The sequence below is a fragment of the Schistocerca piceifrons genome, chromosome 9, assembly GCF_021461385.2.
Source record: "Schistocerca piceifrons isolate TAMUIC-IGC-003096 chromosome 9, iqSchPice1.1, whole genome shotgun sequence".
Lineage (NCBI taxonomy): Eukaryota > Metazoa > Arthropoda > Insecta > Orthoptera > Acrididae > Schistocerca > Schistocerca piceifrons.
In genome coordinates, this window is record NC_060146.1 from 207,871,596 (window position 1) to 207,898,508 (window position 26,913).

At 43.5% G+C, this 26,913-nt stretch overlaps 2 non-coding genes across 2 annotated transcripts; both read left to right on the top strand.

The window, feature by feature from the left end:
• Positions 1 to 375: 375 nt before the first annotated feature.
• Trnas-cga lies at positions 376 to 450 on the top strand. Its single transcript has one exon. It is a non-coding gene; the product is annotated as a tRNA-Ser (tRNA).
• A 16,714-nt stretch (positions 451 to 17,164) lies between these two features.
• Positions 17,165 to 17,239, top strand: Trnas-cga. Its single transcript has one exon. It is a non-coding gene; the product is annotated as a tRNA-Ser (tRNA).
• Positions 17,240 to 26,913: the final 9,674 nt, after the last annotated feature.

Below are 26,913 nucleotides of genomic sequence, written 5' to 3' on the forward strand. Positions count from 1 at the left end.
CAACACTACAGTAGCAAATTCCAACAATTCCACCCAGCCACAGACAGCACACGGCACAGTCAGTGATTTTCATACAGAGCGGTACATGACGTTACCAACATAAAAACCTAAACAGCCTACTTACAACGTACTGTTCGACGGCACAGAGTGGGAACTGCAGCACAATGAGACAAACGAAAGTTGGGTTCCAGAATGAGATTTTCACTCTGCAGCGGAGTGTGCGCTGATATGAAACTTCCTGGCAGATTAAAACTGTGTGCCGGACCGAGACTCGAACTCGGTTCTGCATGGTTCGCAGAAGAGCTTCTGTAAAGTTTGGAAGGTAGGAGACAGGATACTGGCAGAAGTAAAGCTGTGAGTACCGGCCGTGAGTCGTGCTTCGGTAGCTCAGTTGGTAGAGCACTTGCCCGCGAAAGGCAAAGGTCCCGAGTTCGAGTCTCGGTCGGGCACACAGTTTTAATCTGCCAGGAAGGTTCGAAAGCTGGGTTGTTCTTTTTTCGCCAAAAACTAAGTAGGCCTAAATAAAGTGTATTTCAAACATTGTTAGATATTCTGCTTATGTTCTTTCCGTATAAACATGTATTAAAAATGTAAAACATTCCCAGTTTCAACATGTTTTGTTAAACAGGTGTCATTAAACGAAAGCTGCGATATTGAAGACCACAGAGCTTTCACATTAATTACAGTAACGGAGGGTTGGCTTGATACCTCCCCTTAATTTCTACAAGAAATTGAAGTAGAGTAGGGTTTTACATACTGAGGCCCACACATCTTACAGTATTTAAGAAACTGCTGATTTGTTTATCGCAGTTTTTCAGGGTCCCGGTATTTTCACGAAGAAAATATGGTAGGGTTAAATTGAAGCCGACAACTCTCTCGGAATAATAACGTTTCAAACATTGTATTGTAGATTTCCGTCCTGACAGCTTTGTTAAAAATATTTTGAACAATCGTGAAGATGATACCAGACAGAAACCCAATGTTAAATTTCCGTTCAGTCACCAAGTAAACTATGGTTATTTCCAAGCTTGTATTGTCGAATTTAGTTCTTGAGGCTCATTTAAACTAGAAAGTTTTTTAACAATATTAAAATTTTTTGTTGTTTCTAAGCGCAGTTATTTTAAAACGTAAAAGATTAAAATGAGTAATGAGCAAAATAACGCCGCCCCCCTTAAGGTGCCGCCCCTATTGGGCCTATATTTAAATCCGCCAATGGGTTGGGGCTTTCTACCAACCGTTCAGTCCCTCGACGATAGAAATCCGTTCCTCGGTCTCAGATCCATTCTATAACCGCTCTGTGAAATGTCTTCATCGTCGGAAAATCTGCGACTGTTGCGACTCATCCCCTCGATTACTCGGGCATTTACGTCCTACGTCTATGTCGAAAGCCTTCTTCCCGATCACCATCACCCACGTCTGCGTGCCTTTGCCCAAATTGTTGGCACCATTTCACTATAGCTGGATGTGACTTTGCATCTGGTCTATACAGGGTGTTACAAAAAGGTACGGCCAAACTTTCAGGAAACCTTCCTCACACACAAACAAAGAAAAGATGTTATGTGGACATGTGTCCGGAAACGCTTAATTTCCATGTTAGAGCTCATTTTAGTTTCGCCAGTATGTACTGTACTTCCTCGATTCACCGCCAGTTGGCCCAATTGAAGGAAGGTAATGTTGACTTCGGTGCTTGTGTTGACATTAGACTCATTACAGTACTAGCATCAAGCGCATCAGTACGTAGCATCAACAGGTTAGTGTTCATCACGAACGTGGTTTTGCAGTCAGTGCAATGTTTACAAACGCGGAGTTGGCAGATGGCCATTTGATGTATGGATTAGCACGGGGCAATAGCCGTGGCGCGGTACGTTTGTATCGAGACAGATTTCCAGAACTAAGGTGTCCTGACAGGAAGACGTTCGAAGCAATTGATCGGCGTCTTAGGGAGCACGGAACATTCCAGCCTATGACTCGCGACTGGGGAAGGCCTAGAACGACGAGGACACCTGCAATGGACGAGGCAATTCTTCGTGCAGTTGACGATAACCCTAATGTCAGCGTCAGAGAAGTTGCTGCTGTACAAGCTAACGTTGACCACGTCACTGTGTGGAGAGTGCTACGGGAGAACCAGTTGTTTCCGTACCATGTACAGCGTGTGCAGGCACTATCAGCAGCTGATTGGCCTCCACGGGTACTCTTCTGCGAATGGATCATCCGACAATTTGTCAATCCTCATTTCAGTACAAATGTTCTCTTTACGGATGAGGCTTCATTACAACGTGATCAAATTGTAAATTTTCACAATCAACATGTGTGGGCTGACGAGAATCCGCACGCAGTTGTGCAATCACGTTATCAACACAGATTTTCTGTGAACGTTTGGGCAGGCATTGTTGGTGATGTCTCGATTGGGCCCCATGTTGTTCCACCTACGCTCAATGGAGCACGTTATCTTGATTTCATACGGGATACTCTACCTGTGCTGCTAGAACATGTGCCTTTACAAGTACGACACAACATGTGGTTCATGCACGATGGAGCTCCTGCACATTTCAGTCGAAGTGTTCGTACGTTTCTCAACAACAGATTCGGTGACCGATGGATTGGTAGAGGCGGACCAATTCCGTGGCCTCCAGGCTCTCCTGTCCTCAACCCTCTTGACTTTCATTTATGGGGGCATTTGAAAGCTCTTGTCTACGCAACCCCGGTACCAAATGTAGAGACTCTTCGTGCTCGTATTGTGGACGGCTGTGATACAATACGACATTCTCCAGGGCTGCATCAGCGCATCTGGGATTCCATGCGACGGAGGGTGGATGCATGTATCCTCGCTAACGGAGGACATTTTGAACATTTCCTGTAACAAAGTGTTTGAAACGCTGGTACGTTCTGTTGCTGTGTGTTTCCATTCCATGATTAATGTGATTTGAAGAGAAGTAATAAAATGAGCTCTAACACGGAAAGTAAGCGTTTCCGGACACATGTCCACATACCATATTTTCTTTCTTTGTGTGTGAGGCATGTTCCCTGAAAGTTTGGCCGTACCTCTTTGTGACACTCTGTATACCGCCAGAATTTCAGTGTCTGTGTACAGTTTAGATGGGCTGCTCACAAGAATTGTACTGTTCCACGTACTACTTCAACTTTGGAGCATGTTTCCGGTTGCCAAGGAATTTCACTCCTATAGCGTGATGCACCCGTTAACCGTGTCTCTAGGAAACCCGAAACATGTACCCTCCTCTGACAATGCACCGGCCTTGTTGCGCAGTGGTCGATTTCGGAGGATGAGGCAGCAGCCGGACTATGCTTTCAGTTTTTGTGCAATAGTCATGCTCCGACTGGGTGTGTCATCGTGATGAAAGAGCCATGAAATGTCTCGCCACATTTCAGGACGTTTCCTTCTTACATTTTCTCGCAGGCATCGCAACACGTGCCGACAGCACCTTCGATTAACAGTTTGTCCCTACCGCATGAATCCAGAGTCAAAGAGTACTGTTAGCATGGATCTTACATTTCACGTGACCTGAGGAGCTTTTTTTGGTCTTGGAGAACGTTTCCCGAGCTATCGTGAAGATTGAACCATGGTCTCAAACATCGTAACAGTAGACCTGCGTCTCATGACCAGTTATGATTCTCTTAAGCAGAGGCGATTCTAGAAGTCGGTCAAAGGGGGGGGGGGGGGGCTAATGACAGGGGGAGAGTGGGGGGGGGGCGGGGGTTTGGGAGAATGGCATATCGCTTAACAAAAGGAGAGTTGGGGCACTCCACCGACAAACTGGTAAAATTTGGTGTTGCTTAAAGTAGTTTTTGGTAAGTGTTTTGGAGTTCAGAATGGGTAAAAACGTGTCTACAGAATGTGTGTGCCCGGGAAAATAATACGATTTGACCCAGACGTCCGGCGATTTCGAATGTTTCGTCCGGGGTCAGCAATTTAAGTGTTGGTAGGCATACCCGGCATATTTAGCCTTCTTGATTATTGCAGGTGGTACTGGCACATTAATATAAGTAGAATGTATATTAATGACCGGATCGTTGACTGGAAATGGCTACTTTCGGCTGCCTGGAGTCCATTTGCAGCCATTCTTGGACTTCAGATTTTATGGTGACAACGCGCCATGTCGCTGGGCCACAATTGTTCGCTAATGGTGTGAAGAACACTCTGGACAATTCGAGCGAATGACTCGGCCATTCAAATTTCCCGAAATGAATCCCTTCGGACATGTCCGAAAGAACAGATGCCATCGGTGACCAGGCAGCTCGTTAGAATGAAATTACAAGGAACTGAACACCCTTAGCTGCTTACAGTCGTTGACATAATGGGAATCTGTCCCCGTTGACGTATGTCAACGCCTGTAAGCAGCTAAGGGTGTTCAGTTCATTGTAAGTTCTGATTTTTTAAAGAAATTCAGTTATCTTTAAACCTACTAACCGAGGAGATAGAACTACTCTCTCCAAACAAGATGTGCCCATAAGGGAAGTCCTGCAAACTGCAAGTCTTATTTGAAATTAAAAAAAAAATTATCTGTGGGAAACTGCGCACAAAGTAATAGCACAGTTTTTTGAAATTTAACAAAATAATGAAATGGTGGACGTTTGAAACAAAGTGGTAGTTTTGTCGTGTGTTTTCTTGGTCATATTTGTTGTAGTAACTAATGAATAAATTAAAATAAAAAAATAGCCTATTATTCTTTGCGGACATACATGAAGAGGAAATTCAGAAAGATGTCTTTATTAGTGCCCCGCATTTCATTGCGTCAGCTCTTGATACAATATATTGGTGTATTTTAATTTATTAATCAGTTATTGCAAAAAAGTGACCATAAACACACGACAAAACTAGATCTTTTGTTTCAAATGTCCACCATTCTATTATTTTGTTTAGTTTAAAAAAAGTGTGCTATTACTCTGTGAGCAATATTCTATAGACGAAGAAAATTGTTTTTATTTCATATAAGATTTGCAGACTGCAGAACTTGGAATCATGGACACACCTCATTCTGGACAGAGCAACTTTAACTCCTCGGATGCGGGAGTGGGGTGCTTAGTGATGACTGAATTTCTTTGAAAAGTTAGAAATTGTTGTCCAAGGATCAGTAAATAAGGTCCCAAAAGATTGACGTTGATTGCTTCATTCTCATTTCCAAATAAGTCGTAAAAATTGCTTATATTATTGGCTGGCTGAGAAGAATGGACCTTTAAACGCATACGCGGGAGGTGTAATTTGCCTATTATAATCCGAAACTGGCAAAGAAGGATCTCGAAAATTCAATGGACTGATGAGGTAAGGAACAAGGAGGATCTGCGCAGAATCGGAAAAGAATATGTGGAACACATTGACAAGGAGAGGGAGCAGGATGATAGGATATCTAAGATGTGAGAGAATGACTTCCATGTTACTAGAGGAAGTTGTCAAGGGGAAAAACTGTAGAGGAAGACAGATATTGACGACATAGGTTGCGAATGCTACTCTGAGATGAAGAGGTTGCAGAGGAGAGAGCAAGTCTTCGCGGTACCTACAGGAGCAATACGCAACAGCTGCGGCCTATTCGCATAGTTATCAACGAAAGGTGGTTCTTACAACTTTGTATGTAGGCTTTGGCGAGTGCCAGTTCCTGTTCTTCCCCGACTATTTGGGATTCGCGCCATCGCGCCACCTGGTGTACTTGCTCTGTACTCCACGGAGTGTTTGACGTCCTTTGTGCGCGCGTTGCCATGGTGGCGCTAGCGGCGTCCGCTGTGGCCGTGAGGTGTGGTGCTACGCACTTGGGCTGACTTTCACTTCCCTACCGCCCGTGTTTACGAGCGTACCGTGGGCCAGGGTTGTGGATTCCGATAGCTCGGCCGTACTCTGGTGACGCTAAGCACGTCGTGGTAGATAGAGTCCTGTTGCTCTCTGTTTCCGGTGGTTGCACGGGCCACAATCGAGGTGCAGGCTAGCGCAATTCGTAGCCAAGAGTGGTCGGTCGCTCCCTGTTGTATGTACAGGGTGTTTCAAAAATGACCGGTATATTTGAAACGGCAATAAAAACTAAACGAGCAGCGATAGAAATACACCGTTTGTTGCAATATGCTTGGGACAACAGTACATTTTCAGGCGGACAAACTTTCGAAATTACAGTAGTTACAATTTTCAACAACAGATGGCGCTGCGGTCTGGGAAACTCTATAGTACCATGCGTAGCAATAATATGGCGTAGTCTCTGAATGAAATTACCCGAAACCTTTGACAACGTGTCTGGCGGAATGGCTTCACATGCAGATGAGATGTACTGCTTCTGCTGTTCAATTGTTTCTGGAGGTACACCTCGTCTTTCAAGTGTCCCCACAGGAAGAAGTCACAGGGGTTCATGTCTGGCGAATAGGGAGGCCAATCCACGCCGCCTCCTGTATGTTTCGGATAGCCCAAAGCAATCACACGATCATCGAAATATTCATTCAGGAAATTAAAGACGTCGGCCGTGCGATGTGGCCGGGCACCATCTTGCATAAACCACGAGGTGTTCGCAGTGTCGTCTAAGGCAGTTTGTACCGCCACAAATTCACGAAGAATGTCCAGATAGCGTGATGCAGTAATCGTTTCGGATCTGAAAAATGGGCCAATGATTCCTTTGGAAGAAATGGCGGCCCAGACCAGTACTTTTTGAGGATGCAGGGACGATGGGACTGCAACATGGGGCTTTTCGGTTCCCCATATGCGCCAGTTCTGTTTATTGATGAAGCCGTCCAGGTAAAAATAAGCTTCGTCAGTAAACCAATTGCTGCCCACATGCATATCGCCGTCATCAATCCTGTGCACTATATCGTTAGCGAATGTCTCTCGTGCAGCAATGGTAGCGGCGCTGAGGGGTTGCCGCGTTTGAATTTTGTATGCATAGAGGTGTAAACTCTGGCGCACGAGACGATACGTGGACGTTGGCGTCATTTGGACCGCAGCTGCAACACGGCGAACGGAAACCTGAGGCCGCTGTCGGATCACCTGCTGCACTAGCTGCGCGTTGCCCTCTGTGGTTGCCGTACGCGGTCGCCCTACCTTTCCAGCACGTTCATCCGTCACGTTCCCAGTCTGTTGAAATTTTTCAAGCAGATCCTTTATTGTATCGCTTTTCGGTCCTTTGGTTACATTAAACCTCCGTTGAAAACTTCGTCTTGTTGCAACAACACTGTGTTCTAGGCGGTGGAATTCCAACACCAGAAAAATCCTCTGTTCTAAGGAATAAACCATGTTGTCTACAGCACACTTGCACGTTGTGAACAGCACACGCTTACAGCAGAAAGACGACGTACAGAATGGCGCACCCACAGACTGCGTTGTCTTCTATATCTTTCACATCACTTGCAGCGCCATCTGTTGTTGAAAATTGTAACTACTGTAATTTCGAAAGTTTGTCCGCCTGAAAATGTACTATTGTCCCAAGCATATTGCAACAAACGGTGTATTTCTATCGCTGCTCGTTTAGTTTTTATTGCCGTTTCAAATATACCGGTCATTTTTGAAACACCCTGTAGCTTCACCGTTGGCAGCAAGGTGCTTAGTGTAGCAGTAAGGCGGTGAAATACGGCTCGAAAACGTTTACTTATAAGAAGGAAACGCCAGATGTAGCACGCCGCCGTCGAGAAGTTGTGTGGTGCTGCCGTTGTGGATTACTGTAAAGCAACGTCGGTTGTTTAGGTCTGTAATTTGCGGTGGAGTGCTATTGTGCGTAGCTGCCGTCGTAAAGTGACGGAAACGCCCGTTACTGATTTACTGGTCATCTCTCATTTCTGTCTTGCTGCTGCTATCAGGTTAATCAGAAAGGGAACAACTTGCGGGCTGCCGCCGTGGTACTGTTTCCAGAATGGTGATACGTGACGCGTCCGTGTGGTTTGTTGTCAGGGGGTCCGACAGTGCACGGCGTTGTGAGATCAGGTTTGTTTGTAACTGGTATTGGTTTCGTTGAGTTGATTTTAAAAGCCTTTATAGTGTTGTTTTTCTGTCTTTTGTGTCGGTTGTTACTGCAGAGCACGTTTGTGTCAAGTAGGGCGCTTCGCTTGTGTAGAAAAGTGATCTTGGTGAAGTGTGCCTGATGTAAAGTACTGATCTGAATACGGTCGTACTATCTTTGTGGTTACGTTTATCTACATTTACGCGATTAATCTGTTATTCACAATTAAGTACCTGTCAGAGGGTTCATGGAACCATTTTAAAGCTATTTCTCTACCATTCCACTCGGATGAAGATCATGATGATTCCTCCCTATTTACGTAGGCACCAAGAAAACATTTTCACACTCTGTGGAGAGAGTTGGTGATTGAAATTTCATGAGAAGGTCCCGCCGCAGCGAAAAAGTCCTTTGTTTTTGACGAAGCCTCGCTCATTTGCAGAGCAGATAGTTAGAAAAGCCTTCAGCTAAGTCAATGGCTACGACCTAGCAAGGCGCCATTAGTAACATTGCCTGAATCTACAGTGTCTCACTTGTATCGTCAAGAGCGATGTACAACAATGATGGATTAAACTTAAGTATTCCAGCAGCTATGAACTTTTCTTTATAGCATTCATTACGTATCCTGTTTCGGACCTCACGCCCATCTGCGTGAGCTTAGCGCGTGCCTTTCGGCTACTTCCGAGTGGCGTGGCTGTCTTGTTACGCCACAACAGTTTTAATGGCTGCTACCGCAATTTGTGCATCGGCATCTGCAACTGATTTTGTGATTCTGTGGGCTACTAGGCAGCCTGTGTAGCAGTAACTGGGCGGAGTATTTACGAGCTCGGCCAGACATACTTTTTTAAAGCATAGTAAGTTTTGAAAATTTTGTTACTAAAGACTTAGCTCTGCTTCTCCTGACTGTTAGAGTTCGTTGATGGTGTTTAAGCCACCTGCCGCCTTCCAGGTCTGTCCCAGACAAGCACACATTGTTAAGTTGTTGGGTTCCTGGTGTTGGTACCGCATACCAGAGGCCTTAAGGATAGGTTAATTACCTGTTTAATGAACATTAAACCCCTTTGTCTATGTTAAAGGAACTTTAATTTCTCGTTGTCGTTTTCGGCACCACGTATTTAGTCTGTGCTAAGTCAATTGCATTACGAAAGTAGCAACTGAGGTCGCAGTTTCAGGAGTCCTGCTGCAGCTTGTTGCAGTTTCGGCCAGGGTCAGGTCTCACCAGCAGGTTGTGTGGCACACCCCCCCCCCCCCCCCCCCTGAGATTCTACTGAGATTCAGGGCCAAGAGGGCGTCTTCAATCTCTCCACCACCCAGTGGGTGTCGGGCGGCGGTCATCCTGGAGAACTTTATCTCTTTTATATGCAACTGTTCAAAGAGATTTCTTTTAATTCCGCGTAGACAATTAATACCCCGTCCTCTACTTCCATCGAGATTAGGTTCAGGGGGAATTGTTGACCTCTGCTTTACGAAGCCAGTTTCATCACTACCTTGGTGACACTTTCCCACGGATCAAACAACCCTCTGACCAATTGCGCTGCTCTTCATTGTGTGTTTCAGCATCCCCTGTAGGTCCTATCTGGTATGGGTCCCGCATACTTCAACAATATTTTACGCTGGGTCGCACGAGTGTTTCATAAGCTCGCCCTTTTTTCATTTACAACGGGGTTTTGCATTAATGTAGTATAATCTAATCACATCATATTGATGACTAGCCATAAATAGTCATGAATTACCGAAATTTTTGCCAATACCAGTAACCAAATCTGAACTTGAAAATAAAAGACGACAAGTTTTGTAATAAACCGTAACTCCTATCAAGACCCTTTCGTCCCTGTTATCTAACCACGAAAGATGTCTGATATACCTCCATTCTGAAGTAACAAAGTGTGCATGCATTTAAAGATGAAGTGCATGATGTGAAGTTCTGTGACGGAGATACAAACCCAACATGTAATCGGATTGTTAACTAAGTAAAATCAAATGTTACGTATCGGTTTTTCTTACGAGCCGCTAGGTGTCTGAATCTAAAATAAGGATACAAACTTTTGTGCCTAAGCGACAATCGAACTGCACACCTACCGTGCATCCACGAATGTAGCTTAAGTATCAGTTTCTTACTCACGGACAGTAAGATGTGTGCGTGTTTGACCAGAAATAACGACACCTGTTGCGATTGTTGGAAACACATGAACAGACATTAAAAATGCGCGTTAATTTTCACTAGCAGGTGAGTGTGCACTTGATAGAGCTGGAAATGAAATTATGAATATTTTTGTACTGGATCAGGATTCGGACCCACATGTTTACCTTTGGAGGAGACCTAGAGAAGACTGCAGTCTTGGGAAAAGGAACGAAATGAGTGAACTATACTGTTCCGAGAGATTCAGATCCTCGAAAGAGGAGATACGAATGCGAAACACAGTCCAGCACGAAATTTTTCAACGTCTCTAGTTCAATCAAGTACAAGTAAACCAAGAGCCCTGTCCCTTTAAATGGCTATCGGTTCATCAAATAAAATAAAATTTGCTAATGTAAGTAAGCTTACTGGCGACTGTATTTCTGTTTACAATGACTTCCGCTATGTCATTTCCCAACGTAAACTGGCTCTGCCCAGTTGGTAATGAAGGAACGTGATGCTTAATGCTGATTCTGGATTATAACGTCTTTCTCTTGAGGTTACCAGAGGTAAAATAAATCTGTTTGTGCCTCTTAAAAGCAAATGCCTGAACCCACGCATTGCACCTGTGATAGTTCGTTCCACCAGACCATTGTGGCCACATTTCCCAGCCCCTGGAGTGTGCTGTAACGGATGATGTGCTTAGCTTACAAAATTAATCACGGTGGAAAAAATGCGAGTCTTAAATGGTTAAGTAGAAGCAAGCTTCTGACGCAGAGATTATGCTATTCTCATGTCAGCAAGATGTAAAGACTCTTCTAGGCATCATAGGCTGGATGTGAAGCCATTTTGATTTTTCACAAATTCAGAAAATTTCTTAGTTCGAGAAAATCCACGCAGTCGAGTCTCACTATTTGAACCTCTGTAATTCGATCGTGTTGTCAAGACCCATGTAAGAACTTCTATTTATCGAAGAAACCTCATGTGTTTAGGGAAAACTTTTAGTTGTATTATTACTTCAATTTGCATGAACTAAGTGTTACATATATATATTTTGAATGTCGCCCAACACGAATCTGAAGTTAGATTTTCAATATTCAAAACGGCTAATCCAATATGGAGGACCAAGGATTATGTTTTGACCAATTTTTTTTACCAAAAATGTATTTTCGTTATTTACGTTTAGTCTGCAATTCAAGGAGTACTTACCAACCCTTCTTCTAGCTCGAATTGTTCCTAGATAGCAATTCCCTGTTCTTCTTGGCAGGAAAAGCCGATCTGTCTAATAATCTGGATATGCAGCACTAGGCAGCCTGCACTCCTCATTGGTCAGTATTTTCGGCGAGTATGTTTGCATGCATTCTGCAGTATGAATCATTTTGTGCACGTGCGTCACGGGACGAGTTTTCATCTACATCTACATGTATACCCTGGAAATCACATTTAAGTGCCTGGCAAAGGGTTCATGGAATCACCTTCACAATTGGTAATTAATTAAAACCCTCAGCTACCGACAGGTGTTGTTGATATACCTCGATGGGGACAGCTGAAAATGTGTGCCCCCGACCGGGACTCTAACCCGGAATCTCCTGCTCACATGGCAGACGCTCTATCCATCTAAGCCACCGAGGACACAAATGAATAGCACGACTGCAGGGACTTATCCCTTGCACGCTTCCCGTGAGACCCACATTTCCAACTGTCCACAATCTACATACGTTATGTACCTAATAGGTATTTTCCCTTTTCCCATCCACTCATTACTAGCGCACACTGAGGTGGCGATTCCCGTAAGAGTTCGGGCAGCCTGTGCCCATTCGCACAGACGGTCAGTGGCTGGGTAGCCTTTAACTATATATATGAAGATAGTAACTGTTCTCGAAAGAACAGGTGCCACTGACGACCGTGCAGCTTCTCTAGAATAAATGATAATTAATTGAAACCCACGGCTGCCGACAGGTGTTGGTTCAAATGGCTCTGAGCACTATGCGACTTAACTTCTGAGGTCATCAATCCCCTATACTTAGAACTAATTAAACCTAACTAACCTAAGGACATTACACACATCTATGCCCGAGGCAGGATTCGAACCTGCGACAGTAGCAGTCGCGCGGTTCCGGACCTAGGCGCCTAGAACCGCTGAGCCACCGCGGCCGGCAATCAAAATGTAATGTGGCTCCTGAACTGTACTTGGTGTACGGCAGCGGATAAAACAAACATAAAATGCAGTGTGTTAACACATTCTTCTGTCGAAAAACAGAAACGAACACAAGGAAAACAATTTTTCTTTTATAGCCTAAAAATTCAGCAGAGGGTGTAGGAGACAACGGATTTTTGTTATATATTCACTTTTAATACGTTCTTTTACACGAGGCCGTTCAAAATGAAAATAAAATGTTGCGTTACGATCTAAAAAGTGAAGCGAACGTGTCATACATTAGAAATTAATAGGTACTTTTACAAAGACGTGTTGAAAATTAATATTGAACTGTCGTTATACGACCTACTAACTTGAATGTGTATCAGATAAAGAAAACACGTTCGATATTAATACGTGAATCTACAGGAAAGCGTAAGAAATGAAAATGAGATAGACATTTCGTTGCACGAACTAGGCCTAATAACTAAATACAAACGAACAAACACAGAACTGGATTTGCTATTACATAATTTAACATACTAGTGTGGAAAAATCAATTTTTTTATAATCTAATAGTTAACATGTAAAGCTTTAGGGTCTGGGACCAACGTGGTTTTGATAAACTTTTTACCGTTTTGCTTCCTGGTTTCATGAAAGAAACAAGTTCATCCCAGCGCTGTGTAGAAACAGAGAAAAAATTATAAAGGTTTTGCACTACATTGAAAAATGAACATGCTTCCCGACAACAGCTTGCAGCGCTAGTGCCGTCTAAATTCAAAGAATATGCTGCACAAGGCACATAATGAGCTTTCAGATTTCGTTCTTTAATGCGTGCCTGTAAACCAGTGTAGGTTCCTGACATGTTGTTTGCGTTGTCCTATGACTGGCCTCTACTGTCAGTAACATCAATGGATTTTGTAGACAAGACTTTTAGTATGGCCACAGCTAAGTTTTCGGACTTGTGTCCTGGTTTTGGTAAAAACAGAAGGAAATGTTCAACAGGTTCACCATTCTCGTTCACATATCTTAATATGATAGATAATTCACCAATATGTGAAATGTCTGCAGTAGAATCTACTATTATAGAGAAATATTTAGCCTGTTTTATTTCACTTATGACAACACTTTTTATTCGTTCAGAAAGAAGCTCTGTTATTTCATCATAGATTGTTGAAGAAAGATACCTTGTACGTCCCCACACTGGATTTCCACATCGTTCAATACGCTCTGCGAGAAAAGGATCAGACTCGGCTATAAGTTCAAGAGACATCATGAGAATCTTTCAACGTGTCCACGTAGGGTGAAGTCCACGACTTGTTAGCTTCATCACTACTACAAACACCCTTTTCAACACACTATGCCAGTACATTTTTTCTGTTTCAACATATGAGCCAAAATGGTTATCTATTGTTCCGAGTGACTTTTTTTCTTGTTAAGAGTGATAACTCAGAACTTTTGTGTTCAAGTGAAGTCTCATGATGAGATAAATATTAGAAATATTTTTCGAATCTGCAATACCATTAGTAGCAATCGCGGCCTTACCTCCGAATACGTTACATGGTGCACAGAAAACAGCACCGGTGCTACAGGAGTATATTTGAAAATCACGCAATGTTGATTTACCATTTAAAAGTTTAGGTAAAATACATTTTTGTTCAAATATCTGGTTTATAGATCATCTTGAGTTAGAAAAATCACCGTTACAATTTTGATCAATGCCACGATGTAAGAGGATGTCGATTGTTGATTCATTGACACACCATTCTGCAGGATCAACACAAACGAGGTTATTTCTTTTTGTAATGTCTGACTCGACACTTAGTTTTCGTGAAACTCGTAATGTGGTATAATTTGCTTTTCTTCATTTTTAACTTTTGTTTCGTCTGTATTTACTTCTTTTACAACAGTTGCAGTGCCAGAAATATCATCCATCCTACTTGAAGTCGAAGTCGAACTAGTAACATTTTTTGCGAAAACTTTATCTACTCTGCCAAGCGGTTTTAGAATATTGGCTTCCTGTTCTCGACTTTCCTTCGATTATTTGCGAAATTTTGCCCCACTTAATTTTGCACGTTTGCTTTTTTCACTGTTAGTCATGTTAAGGTAATTACAAAATTGTCAACCAACAGTCAAAACAAAGAAAAAAATTGTAAAAAGAAAGAAAGACTGTATCCAGTTCCAATAGTACTACATGGCACATGAGCACAAAGACTTTTACTTTAAACACAGCACACGAGCCAAAGATTTTTCCTTTAAACACGAGTGATGAACTGACCAACTCGGATTACTCGACGTAACTGTGCTATGAAAGAACGGCAATGCAGAATAATTTAATTTCATTTTAGCCTGTTTCTGTGTTGTCAGTGAACAGTAGAAGCACACCTCCCGGTTGGAATTCGTCTCGTAAAGAAAAAGCGGCAGTCCCTTTTCTGCCTTCTGTTTCGCCGGAATTTTAGCTGGGATGCAAATGTGTCCTGAATATTCTTGACACTGTCTTTCTAATTTAAAAAGAAAATCAACATAACATTAAAATAACCTTTCTAAGAAGAAAAATAGCTTAGTTAAGAAGTTTAATATGAAATTTGCAATGCCACGTTGTAAGCAGGCTGTTTAGGTTTTGTAAGACTGGATGATATATTTTGACTTTTGAAGATTTTGTTCCAGTGTGTCTAACTTTTGAAGCTTTTGTCCCATTTGTTGTATTAATGGTAATAACAATGCACTGGTGTCTGAAACATGTTCCTCAGTGCTATCCGGCAGTGCATTTGAAGCGGCAATATTCGCATTTTGAAAATCAGAAAATGTGTCTTGACTTATTTGAGAAAACGGCGAGGACGCAAAACCTGAATCTACGGTATTTGCAAGATTGTGTCCTGTCATTTCGGATTCCTGAGGCGAGCTGTTGTCGACCGATCGAATGATAATGCTTCCCTGTTCAACAATTGTTTCACTGTCTACGCCAGTATTTGCAGCGCGCTCCATTTCCCTATGCACAATTACCAAATTACTGCTTTGAATGTCTGTTAATTCATTACATGGTGGTGCTGATAAGCTACGCTCGTCGTCACTATTATTTCTCAGTTTACTTTGGAGCCTAGTGTTACGTTTTTCACACGCCATAATTATCACGTATTTCACATGATAACAAGAAAAGCACAATTTGAAGAGCAAAAACAAGAAAACACATTAGCATAGCACTGAAAATAATATCTCGTTAATTGCAAGCGCAGCTGCGAAATACTTGGTGGAAATCTACATGCATTTCACAACTTTTACTGTACAACAATGAAAAACTACAACTACAAAGGAAATTATCTCTATAATTACGCGCTAGCAATAAACAAAACCTACACTAATTACACAAACTACAAGAAAAATTCAGAAGATTCCAGTGAGGTATCCTCGGCTAAGGGTCGACATATAAAACATCCCCTTAGAAAAATTAATGAATTACTGTGTTGATAAACCTCTTACGTTATTTGTGTAGTGTCGGTAGCTGGACCGACACCGTGGAGTTGACTGCTGAAAAAGAAAGCTAGACTAACGCTGTGGCCGATAGTGCACGCACGGCATAAAGCAGACGGGCGTGAAGTCTGGAACATGAGAACTTATAAATGAATAAGAAGAAAGTATGTAGATGCTTAGTACTTATCTTTTATTTAGTTCGTGGAATACATCTCTCTTGAATACTCGTAAGCTATAGTCACTGATACAAATGGCTCCTTGCTAGTTCGTAGCCATTAACTTAGCTGATGGCTATTCTGTCTCTCGGCTAATGAGAGAGAAAGGCTTAGTACAACTGGGCGATAGCTAGGTTCGCGTACAACTGGGCGGTAGCTAGGTTCGCGTACAACTGGGCGGTAGCTAGGTTCTCGTACAACTGGGGGCGAGTCCACTCTCGTATCACGAGACCTGCCTAGGTGGTGGCGCTAGGTCTGCGATCACAGTGGCGACACGCGGGTCCGACATGTACTACATGGACCGCGGCCGATTTAAACTACCACCTAGCAAGTGTGGTGTCTGGCGGTGACACCACAATTTGATTTTCAAACAACTGAGCAGAACTGAACGTACTCAGACATTTCTCACTTTACTTATTCTGATCATCACTAAACTGACAAACAATATATCTAGCGTAACCCAATCTGACTTTCAAAAATCCCTACCAAAGAATGGCCCTAACTAACAATAACCTATACCTTTCATGAATCACTAACCTCACAAAAACCTTCGTTACTCGAATTACTGCAATACAGCGAGCGCCAATACTGCCAGCTAAATAAAAGATTCTAACTACTGAAGGCGATAATTACTGGTAGTTAGCAAATGAAAGCTTTTGATAGAAAACAAACAATGTATTTACCTTAATACTGTTCAAAAGTCATTATATATATATATATATATATATATATATATATATATATATATATATATATATATATATATATATAAAATCAATTCATGACATCCAGTCTTACAAATTTACTCTCTCTGACGGATGGACACACGTCCAGATCATTCGCTCTCAAAACTCCGCCATCTCTCTCCCCACATCCACCACTGCTAGCGGCTCACCTCCAACCGCGCAACGCTACGCCCTGTTAACAGCCAACTGCCCAACACTACAGTAGCAAATTCCAACAATTCCACCCAGCCACAGACAGCACACGGCACAGTCAGTGATTTTCATACAGAGCGGTACATGACGTTACCAACATAAAAACCTAAACAGCCTACTTACAACGTACTGTTCGACGGCACAGAGTGGGAACTGCAGCACAATGAGACAAACGAAAGTTGGGTTCCAGAATGAGATTTTCACTCTGCAGCGGAGTGTGCGCTGATATGAAACTTCCTGGCAGATTAAAACTGTGTGCCGGACCGAGACTCGAACTCGGTTCTGCATGGTTCGCAGAAGAGCTTCTGTAAAGTTTGGAAGGTAGGAGACAGGATACTGGCAGAAGTAAAGCTGTGAGTACCGGCCGTGAGTCGTGCTTCGGTAGCTCAGTTGGTAGAGCACTTGCCCGCGAAAGGCAAAGGTCCCGAGTTCGAGTCTCGGTCGGGCACACAGTTTTAATCTGCCAGGAAGGTTCGAAAGCTGGGTTGTTCTTTTTTCGCCAAAAACTAAGTAGGCCTAAATAAAGTGTATTTCAAACATTGTTAGATATTCTGCTTATGTTCTTTCCGTATAAACATGTGTTAAAAATGTAAAACATTCCCAGTTTCAACATGTTTTGTTAAACAGGTGTCATTAAACGAAAGCTGCGATATTGAAGACCACAGAGCTTTCACATTAATTACAGTAACGGAGGGTTGGCTTGATACCTCCCCTTAATTTCTACAAGAAATTGAAGTAGAGTAGGGTTTTACATACTGAGGCCCACACATCTTACAGTATTTAAGAAACTGCTGATTTGTTTATCGCAGTTTTTCAGGGTCCCGGTATTTTCACGAAGAAAATATGGTAGGGTTAAATTGAAGCCGACAACTCTCTCGGAATAATAACGTTTCAAACATTGTATTGTAGATTTCCGTCCTGACAGCTTTGTTAAAAATATTTTGAACAATCGTGAAGATGATACCAGACAGAAACCCAATGTTAAATTTCCGTTCAGTCACCAAGTAAACTATGGTTATTTCCAAGCTTGTATTGTCGAATTTAGTTCTTGAGGCTCATTTAAACTAGAAAGTTTTTTAACAATATTAAAATTTTTTGTTGTTTCTAAGCGCAGTTATTTTAAAACGTAAAAGATTAAAATGAGTAATGAGCAAAATAACGCCGCCCCCCTTAAGGTGCCGCCCCTATTGGGCCTATATTTAAATCCGCCAATGGGTTGGGGCTTTCTACCAACCGTTCAGTCCCTCGACGATAGAAATCCGTTCCTCGGTCTCAGATCCATTCTATAACCGCTGTGTGAAATGTCTTCATCGTCGGAAAATCTGCGACTGTTGCGACTCATCCCCTCGATTACTCGGGCATTTACGTCCTACGTCTATGTCGAAAGCCTTCTTCCCGATCACCATCACCCACGTCTGCGTGCCTTTGCCCAAATTGTTGGCACCATTTCACTATAGCTGGATGTGACTTTGCATCTGGTCTATACAGGGTGTTACAAAAAGGTACGGCCAAACTTTCAGGAAACCTTCCTCACACACAAACAAAGAAAAGATGTTATGTGGACATGTGTCCGGAAACGCTTAATTTCCATGTTAGAGCTCATTTTAGTTTCGCCAGTATGTACTGTACTTCCTCGATTCACCGCCAGTTGGCCCAATTGAAGGAAGGTAATGTTGACTTCGGTGCTTGTGTTGACATTAGACTCATTACAGTACTAGCATCAAGCGCATCAGTACGTAGCATCAACAGGTTAGTGTTCATCACGAACGTGGTTTTGCAGTCAGTGCAATGTTTACAAACGCGGAGTTGGCAGATGGCCATTTGATGTATGGATTAGCACGGGGCAATAGCCGTGGCGCGGTACGTTTGTATCGAGACAGATTTCCAGAACTAAGGTGTCCCGACAGGAAGACGTTCGAAGCAATTGATCGGCGTCTTAGGGAGCACGGAACATTCCAGCCTATGACTCGCGACTGGGGAAGGCCTAGAACGACGAGGACACCTGCAATGGACGAGGCAATTCTTCGTGCAGTTGACGATAACCCTAATGTCAGCGTCAGAGAAGTTGCTGCTGTACAAGCTAACGTTGACCACGTCACTGTGTGGAGAGTGCTACGGGAGAACCAGTTGTTTCCGTACCATGTACAGCGTGTGCAGGCACTATCAGCAGCTGATTGGCCTCCACGGGTACTCTTCTGCGAATGGATCATCCGACAATTTGTCAATCCTCATTTCAGTACAAATGTTCTCTTTACGGATGAGGCTTCATTACAACGTGATCAAATTGTAAATTTTCACAATCAACATGTGTGGGCTGACGAGAATCCGCACGCAGTTGTGCAATCACGTTATCAACACAGATTTTCTGTGAACGTTTGGGCAGGCATTGTTGGTGATGTTTCGATTGGGCCCCATGTTGTTCCACCTACGCTCAATGGAGCACGTTATCTTGATTTCATACGGGATACTCTACCTGTGCTGCTAGAACATGTGCCTTTACAAGTACGACACAACATGTGGTTCATGCACGATGGAGCTCCTGCACATTTCAGTCGAAGTGTTCGTACGTTTCTCATCAACAGATTCGGTGACCGATGGATTGGTAGAGGCGGACCAATTCCGTGGCCTCCAGGCTCTCCTGTCCTCAACCCTCTTGACTTTCATTTATGGGGGCATTTGAAAGCTCTTGTCTACGCAACCCCGGTACCAAATGTAGAGACTCTTCGTGCTCGTATTGTGGACGGCTGTGATACAATACGACATTCTCCAGGGCTGCATCAGCGCATTTGGGATTCCATGCGACGGAGGGTGGATGCATGTATCCTCGCTAACGGAGGACATTTTGAACATTTCCTGTAACAAAGTGTTTGAAACGCTGGTACGTTCTGTTGCTGTGTGTTTCCATTCCATGATTAATGTGATTTGAAGAGAAGTAATAAAATGAGCTCTAACACGGAAAGTAAGCGTTTCCGGACACATGTCCACATACCATATTTTCTTTCTTTGTGTGTGAGGCATGTTCCCTGAATGTTTGGCCGTACCTCTTTGTGACACCCTGTATACCGCCAGAATTTCAGTGTCTGTGTACAGTTTAGATGGGCTGCTCACAAGAATTGTACTGTTCCACGTACTACTTCAACTTTGGAGTATGTTTCCGGTTGCCAAGGAATTTCACTCCTATAGCGTGATGCACCCGTTAACCGTGTCTGTAGGAAACCCGAAACATGTACCCTCCTCTGACAATGCACCGGCCTTGTTGCGCAGTGGTCGATTTCGGAGGATGAGGCAGCAGCCGGACTATGCTTTCAGTTTTTGTGCAATAGTCATGCTCCGACTGGGTGTGTCATCGTGATGAAAGAGCCATGAAATGTCTCGCCACATTTCAGGACGTTTCCTTCTTACATTTTCTCGCAGGCATCGCAACACGTGCCGACAGCACCTTCGATTAACAGTTTGTCCCTAACGCATGAATCCAGAGTCAAAGAGTACTGTTAGCATGGATCTTACATTTCACGTGACCTGAGGAGCTTTTTTTGGTCTTGGAGAACGTTTCCCGAGCTATCGTGAAGATTGAACCATGGTCTCAAACATCGTAACAGTAGACCTGCGTCTCATGACCAGTTATGATTCTCTTAAGCAGAGGCGATTCTAGAAGTCGGTCAAAGGGGGGGGGGGCTAATGACGGGGGGAGAGTGGGGGGGGAGGCGGGGGTTTGGGAGAATGGCATATCGCTTAACAAAAGGAGAGTTGGGGCACTCCACCGACAAACTGGTAAAATTTGGTGTTGCTTAAAGTAGTTTTTGGTAAGTGTTTTGGAGTTCAGAATGGGTAAAAACGTGTCTACAGAATGTGTGTGCCCAGGAAAATAATACGATTTGACCCAGACGTCCGGCGATTTCGAATGTTTCGTCCGGGGTCAGCAATTTAAGTGTTGGTAGGCATACCCGGCATATTTAGCCTTCTTGATTATTGCAGGTGGTACTCGCACATTAATATAAGTAGAATGTATATTAATGACCGGATCGTTGACTGGAAATGGCTACTTTCGGCTGCCTGGAGTCCATTTGCAGCCATTCTTGGACTTCAGATTTTATGGTGACAACGCGCCATGTCGCTGGGCCACAATTGTTCGCTAATGGTGTGAAGAACACTCTGGACAATTCGAGCGAATGACTCGGCCATTCAAATTTCCCGAAATGAATCCCTTCGGACATGTCCGAAAGAACAGATGCCATCGGTGACCAGGCAGCTCGTTAGAATGAAATTACAAGGAACTGAACACCCTTAGCTGCTTACAGTCGTTGACATAATGGGAATCTGTCCCCGTTGACGTATGTCAACGCCTGTAAGCAGCTAAGGGTGTTCAGTTCATTGTTAAGTTCTGATTTTTTAAAGAAATTCAGTTATCTTTAAACCTACTAACCGAGGAGATAGAACTACTCTCTCCAAAACAAGATGTGCCCATAAGGGAAGTCCTGCAAACTGCAAGTCTTATTTGAAATTAAAAAGAAAAATTATCTGTGGGAAACTGCACACAAAGTAATAGCACAGTTTTTTGAAATTTAACAAAATAATGAAATGGTGGACGTTTGAAACAAAGTGGTAGTTTTGTCGTGTGTTTTCTTGGTCATATTTGTTGTAGTAACTAATGAATAAATTAAAATAAAAAAATAGCCTATTATTCTTTGCGGACATACATGAAGAGGAAATTCAGGAAGATGTCTTTATTAGTGCCCCGCATTTCATTGCATCAGCTCTTGATACAATATATTGGTGTATTTTAATTTATTAATCAGTTATTGCAAAAAAAGTGACCATAAACACACGACAAAACTAGATCTATGTTTCAAATGTCCACCATTCTATTGTTTTGTTAAGTTTAAAAAAAGTGTGCTATTACTCTGTGAGCAATATTCTATAGACGAAGAAAATTGTTTTTATTTCATATAAGATTTGCAGACTGCAGAACTTGGAATCATGGACACACCTCATTCTGGACAGAGCAACTTTAACTCCTCGGATGCGGGAGTGGGGTGCTTAGTGATGACTGAATTTCTTTGAAAAGTTAGAAATTGTTGTCCAAGGATCAGTAAATAAGGTCCCAAAAGATTGACGTTGATTGCTTCATTCTCATTTCCAAATAAGTCGTAAAAATTGCTTATATTATTGGCTGGCTGAGAAGAATGGACCTTTAAACGCATACGCGGGAGGTGTAATTTGCCTATTATAATCCGAAACTGGCAAAGAAGGATCTCGAAAATTCAATGGACTGATGAGGCAAGGAACAAGGAGGATCTGCGCAGAATCGGAAAAGAATATGTGGAACACATTGACAAGGAGAGGGAGCAGGATGATAGGATATCTAAGATGTGAGAGAATGACTTCCATGTTACTAGAGGAAGATGTAGAGGGGAAAAACTGTAGAGGAAGACAGATATTGACGACATAGGTTGCGAATCCTACTCTGAGATGAAGAGGTTGCAGAGGAGAGAGCAAGTCTTCGCGATACCTACAGGAGTAATACGCAACAGCTGCGGCCTATTCGCAGAGTCATCAACGAAACGTGGTTCTTACAACTTTGTATGTAGGCTTTGGCGAGTGCCAGTTCCTGTTCTTCCCCGACTATTTGGGATTAGGGCCATCGCGCCACCTGGTGTACTTGCTCTGTACTCCATGGAGTGTTTGACGTCCTATGTGCGCGCGTTGCCATGGTGGCGCTAGCGGCGTCCGCTGTGGCCGTGAGGTGTGGTGCTACGCACTTGGGCTGACTTTCACTTCCCTACCGCCCGTGTTTACGAGCGTACCGTGGGCCAGGGTTGTGGATTCCGATAGCTCGGCCGTACTCTGGTGACGCTAAGCACGTCGTGGTAGATAGAGTCCTGTTGCTCTCTGTTTCCGGTGGTTGCACGGGCCACAATCGAGGTGCAGGCTTGCGCAATTTGTAGCCAAGAGTGGTCGGTCGCTCCCTGTTGTATGTACAGGGTGTTTCAAAAATGACCGGTATATTTGAAACGGCAATAAAAACTAAACGAGCAGCGATAGAAATACACCGTTTGTTGCAATATGCTTGGGACAACAGTACATTTTCAGGCGGACAAACTTTCGAAATTACAGTAGTTACAATTTTCAACAACAGATGGCGCTGCGGTCTGGGAAACTCTATAGTACCATACGTAGCAATAATATGGCGTAGTCTCTGAATGAAATTACCCGAAACCTTTGACAACGTGTCTGGCGGAATGGCTTCACATGCAGATGAGATGTACTGCTTCAGCTGTTCAATTGTTTCTGGATTCTGGCGGTACACCTGGTCTTTCAAGTGTCCCCACAGGAAGAAGTCACAGGGGTTCATGTCTGGCGAATAGGGAGGCCAATCCACGCCGCCTCCTGTATGTTTCGGATAGCCCAAAGCAATCACACGATCATCGAAATATTCATTCAGGAAATTAAAGACGTCGGCCGTGCGATGTGGCCGGGCACCATCTTGCATAAACCACGAGGTGTTCGCAGTGTCGTCTAAGGCAGTTTGTACCGCCACAAATTCACGAAGAATGTCCAGATAGCGTGATGCAGTAATCGTTTCGGATCTGAAAAATGGGCCAATGATTCCTTTGGAAGAAATGGCGGCCCAGACCAGTACTTTTTGAGGATGCAGGGACGATGGGACTGCAACATGGGGCTTTTCGGTTCCCCATATGCGCCAGTTCTGTTTATTGATGAAGCCGTCCAGGTAAAAATAAGCTTCGTCAGTAAACCAATTGCTGCCCACATGCATATCGCCGTCATCAATCCTGTGCACTATATCGTTAGCGAATGTCTCTCGTGCAGCAATGGTAGCGGCGCTGAGGGGTTGCCGCGTTTGAATTTTGTATGCATAGAGGTGTAACCTCTGGCGCACGAGACGATACGTGGACGTTGGCGTCATTTGGACCGCAGCTGCAACACGGCGAACGGAAACCTGAGGCCGCTGTTGGATCACCTGCTGCACTAGCTGCGCGTTGCCCTCCGTGGTTGCCGTAGGCGGTCGCCCTACCTTTCCAGCACGTTCATCCGTCACGTTCCCAGTCCGTTGAAATTTTTCAAACAGATCCTTTATTGTATCACTTTTCGGTCCTATGGTTACATTAAACCTCCGTTGAAAACTTCGTCTTGTTGCAACAACACTGTGTTCTAGGCGGTGGAATTCCAACACCAGAAAAATCCTCTGTTCTAAGGAATAAACCATGTTGTCTACAGCACACTTGCACGTTGTGAACAGCACACGCTTACAGCAGAAAGACGACGTACAGAATGGCGCACCCACAGACTGCGTTGTCTTCTATATCTTTCACATCACTTGCAGCGCCATCTGTTGTTGAAAATTGTAATTACTGTAATTTCGAAAGTTTGTTCGCCTGAAAATGTACTATTGTCCCAAGCATATTGCAACAAACGGTGTATTTCTATCGCTGCTCGTTTAGTTTTTATTGCCGTTTCAAATATACCGGTCATTTTTGAAACACCCTGTAGCTTCACCGTTGGCAGCAAGGTGCTTAGTGTAGCAGTAAGGCGGTGAAATACGGCTCGAAAACGTTTACTTATAAGAAGGAAACGCCAGATGTAGCACGCCGCCGTCGAGAAGTTGTGTGGTGCTGCCGTTGTGGATTACTGTAAAGCAACGTCGGTTGTTTAGGTCTGTAATTTGCGGTGGAGTGCTATTGTGCGTAGCTGCCGTCGTAAAGTGACGGAAACGCCCGTTACTGATTTACTGGTCATCTCTCATTTCTGTCTTGCTGCTGCTATCAGGTTAATCAGAAAGGGAACAACTTGCGGGCTGCCGCCGTGGTACTGTTTCCAGAATGGTGATACGTGACGCGTCCGTGTGGTTTGTTGTCAGGGGGTCCGACAGTGCACGGCGTTGTGAGATCAGGTTTGATTGTAACTGGTATTGGTTTCGTTGAGTTGATTTTAAAAGCCTTTATAGTGTTGTTTTTCTGTCTTTTGTGTCGGTTGTTACTGCAGAGCACGTTTGTGTCAAGTAGGGCGCTTCGCTTGTGTAGAAAAGTGATCTTGGTGAAGTGTGCCTGATGTAAAGTACTGATCTGAATACGGTCGTACTATCTTTGTGGTTACGTTTATCTACATTTACGCGATTAATCTGTTATTCACAATTAAGTACCTGTCAGAGGGTTCATGGAACCATTTTAAAGCTATTTCTCTACCATTCCACTCGGATGAAGATCATGATGATTCCTCCCTATTTATGTAGGCACCAAGAAAACATTTTCACACTCTGTGGAGAGAGTTGGTGATTGAAATTTCATGAGAAGGTCCCGCCGCAGCGAAAAGGCCTTTGTTTTTGACGAAGCCTCGCTCATTTGCAGAGCAGATAGTTAGAAAAGCCTTCAGCTAAGTCAATGGCTACGACCTAGCATGGCGCCATTAGTAACATTGCCTGAATCTACAGAGTCTCACTTGTATCGTGAAGAGCGATGTACAACAATGATGGATTAAACTTAAGTATTCCAGCAGCTACGTACTTTTCTTTATAGCATTCATTACGTATCCTGTTTCAGACCTCACGCCCATCTGCGTGATCTTAGCGCGTGCCTTTCGGCTACTTCCGAGTGGCGTGGCTGTCTTGTTACGCCACAACAGTTTTAATGGCTGCTACCGCAATTTGTGCATCGGCATCTGCAACTGATTTTGTGATTCTGTGGGCTACTAGGCAGCCTGTGTAGCAGTAACTGGGCGGAGTATTTACGAGCTCGGCCAGACATACTTTTTTAAAGCATAGTAAGTTTTGAAAATTTTGTTACTAAAGACTTAGCTCTGCTTCTCCTGACTGTTAGAGTTCGTTGATGGTGTTTAAGCCACCTGCCGCCTTCCAGGTCTGTCCCAGACAAGCACACATTGTTAAGTTGTTGGGTTCCTGGTGTTGGTACCGCATACCAGAGGCCTTAAGGATAGGTTAATTACCTGTTTAATGAACATTAAACCCCTTTGTCTATGTTAAAGGAACTTTAATTTCTCGTTGTCGTTTTCGGCACCACGTATTTAGTCTGTGCTAAGTCAATTGCATTACGAAAGTAGCAACTGAGGTCGCAGTTTCAGGAGTCCTGCTGCAGCTTGTTGCAGTTTCGGCCAGGGTCAGGTCTCACCAGCAGGTTGTGTGGCACCCCCCCCCCCCCCCCCCCCCCCCTGAGATTCTACTGAGATTCAGGGCCAAGAGGGCGTCTTCAATCTCTCCACCACCCAGTGGGTGTCGGGCGGCGGTCATCCTGGAGAACTTTATCTCTTTTATATGGAACTGTTCAAAGAGATTTCTTTTAATTCAGCGTAGACAATTAATACCCCGTCCTCTACTTCCATCGAGATTAGGTTCAGGGGGAATTGTTGACCTCTGCTTTACGAAGCCAGTTTCATCACTACCTTGGTAACACTTTCCCACGGATCAAACAACCCTCTGACCAATTGCGCTGCTCTTCATTGTGTGTTTCAGCATCCCCTGTAGGTCCTATCTGGTATGGGTCCCGCATACTTCAACAATATTTTACGCTGGGTCGCACGAGTGTTTCATAAGCTCGCCTTTTTTCATTTACAACGGGGTTTTGCATTAATGTAGTATAATCTAATCACATCATATTGATGACTAGCCATAAAGAGTCATGAATTACCGAAATTTTTGCCAATACCAGTAACCAAATCTGAACTTGAAAATAAAAGACGACAAGTTTTGTAATAAACCGTAACTCCTATCAAGACCCTTTCGCCCCTGTTATCTAACCACGAAAGATGTCTGATATACCTCCATTCTGAAGTAACAAAGTGTGCATGCATTTAAAGATGAAGTGCATGATGTGAAGTTCTGTGACGGAGATACAAACCCAACATGTAATCGGATTGTTAACTAAGAAAAATCAAATGTTACGTATCGGTTTTTCTTTCGAGCCGCTAGGTGTCTGAATCTAAAATAAGGATACAAACTTTTGTGCCTAAGAGACAATCGAACTGCACACCTACCGTGCATCCACGAATATAGCTTAAGTATCAGTTGCTTACTCACGAACAGTAAGATGTGTGCGTGTTTGACCAGAAATAACGACACCTGTTGCGATTGTTGGAAACACATGAACAGACATTA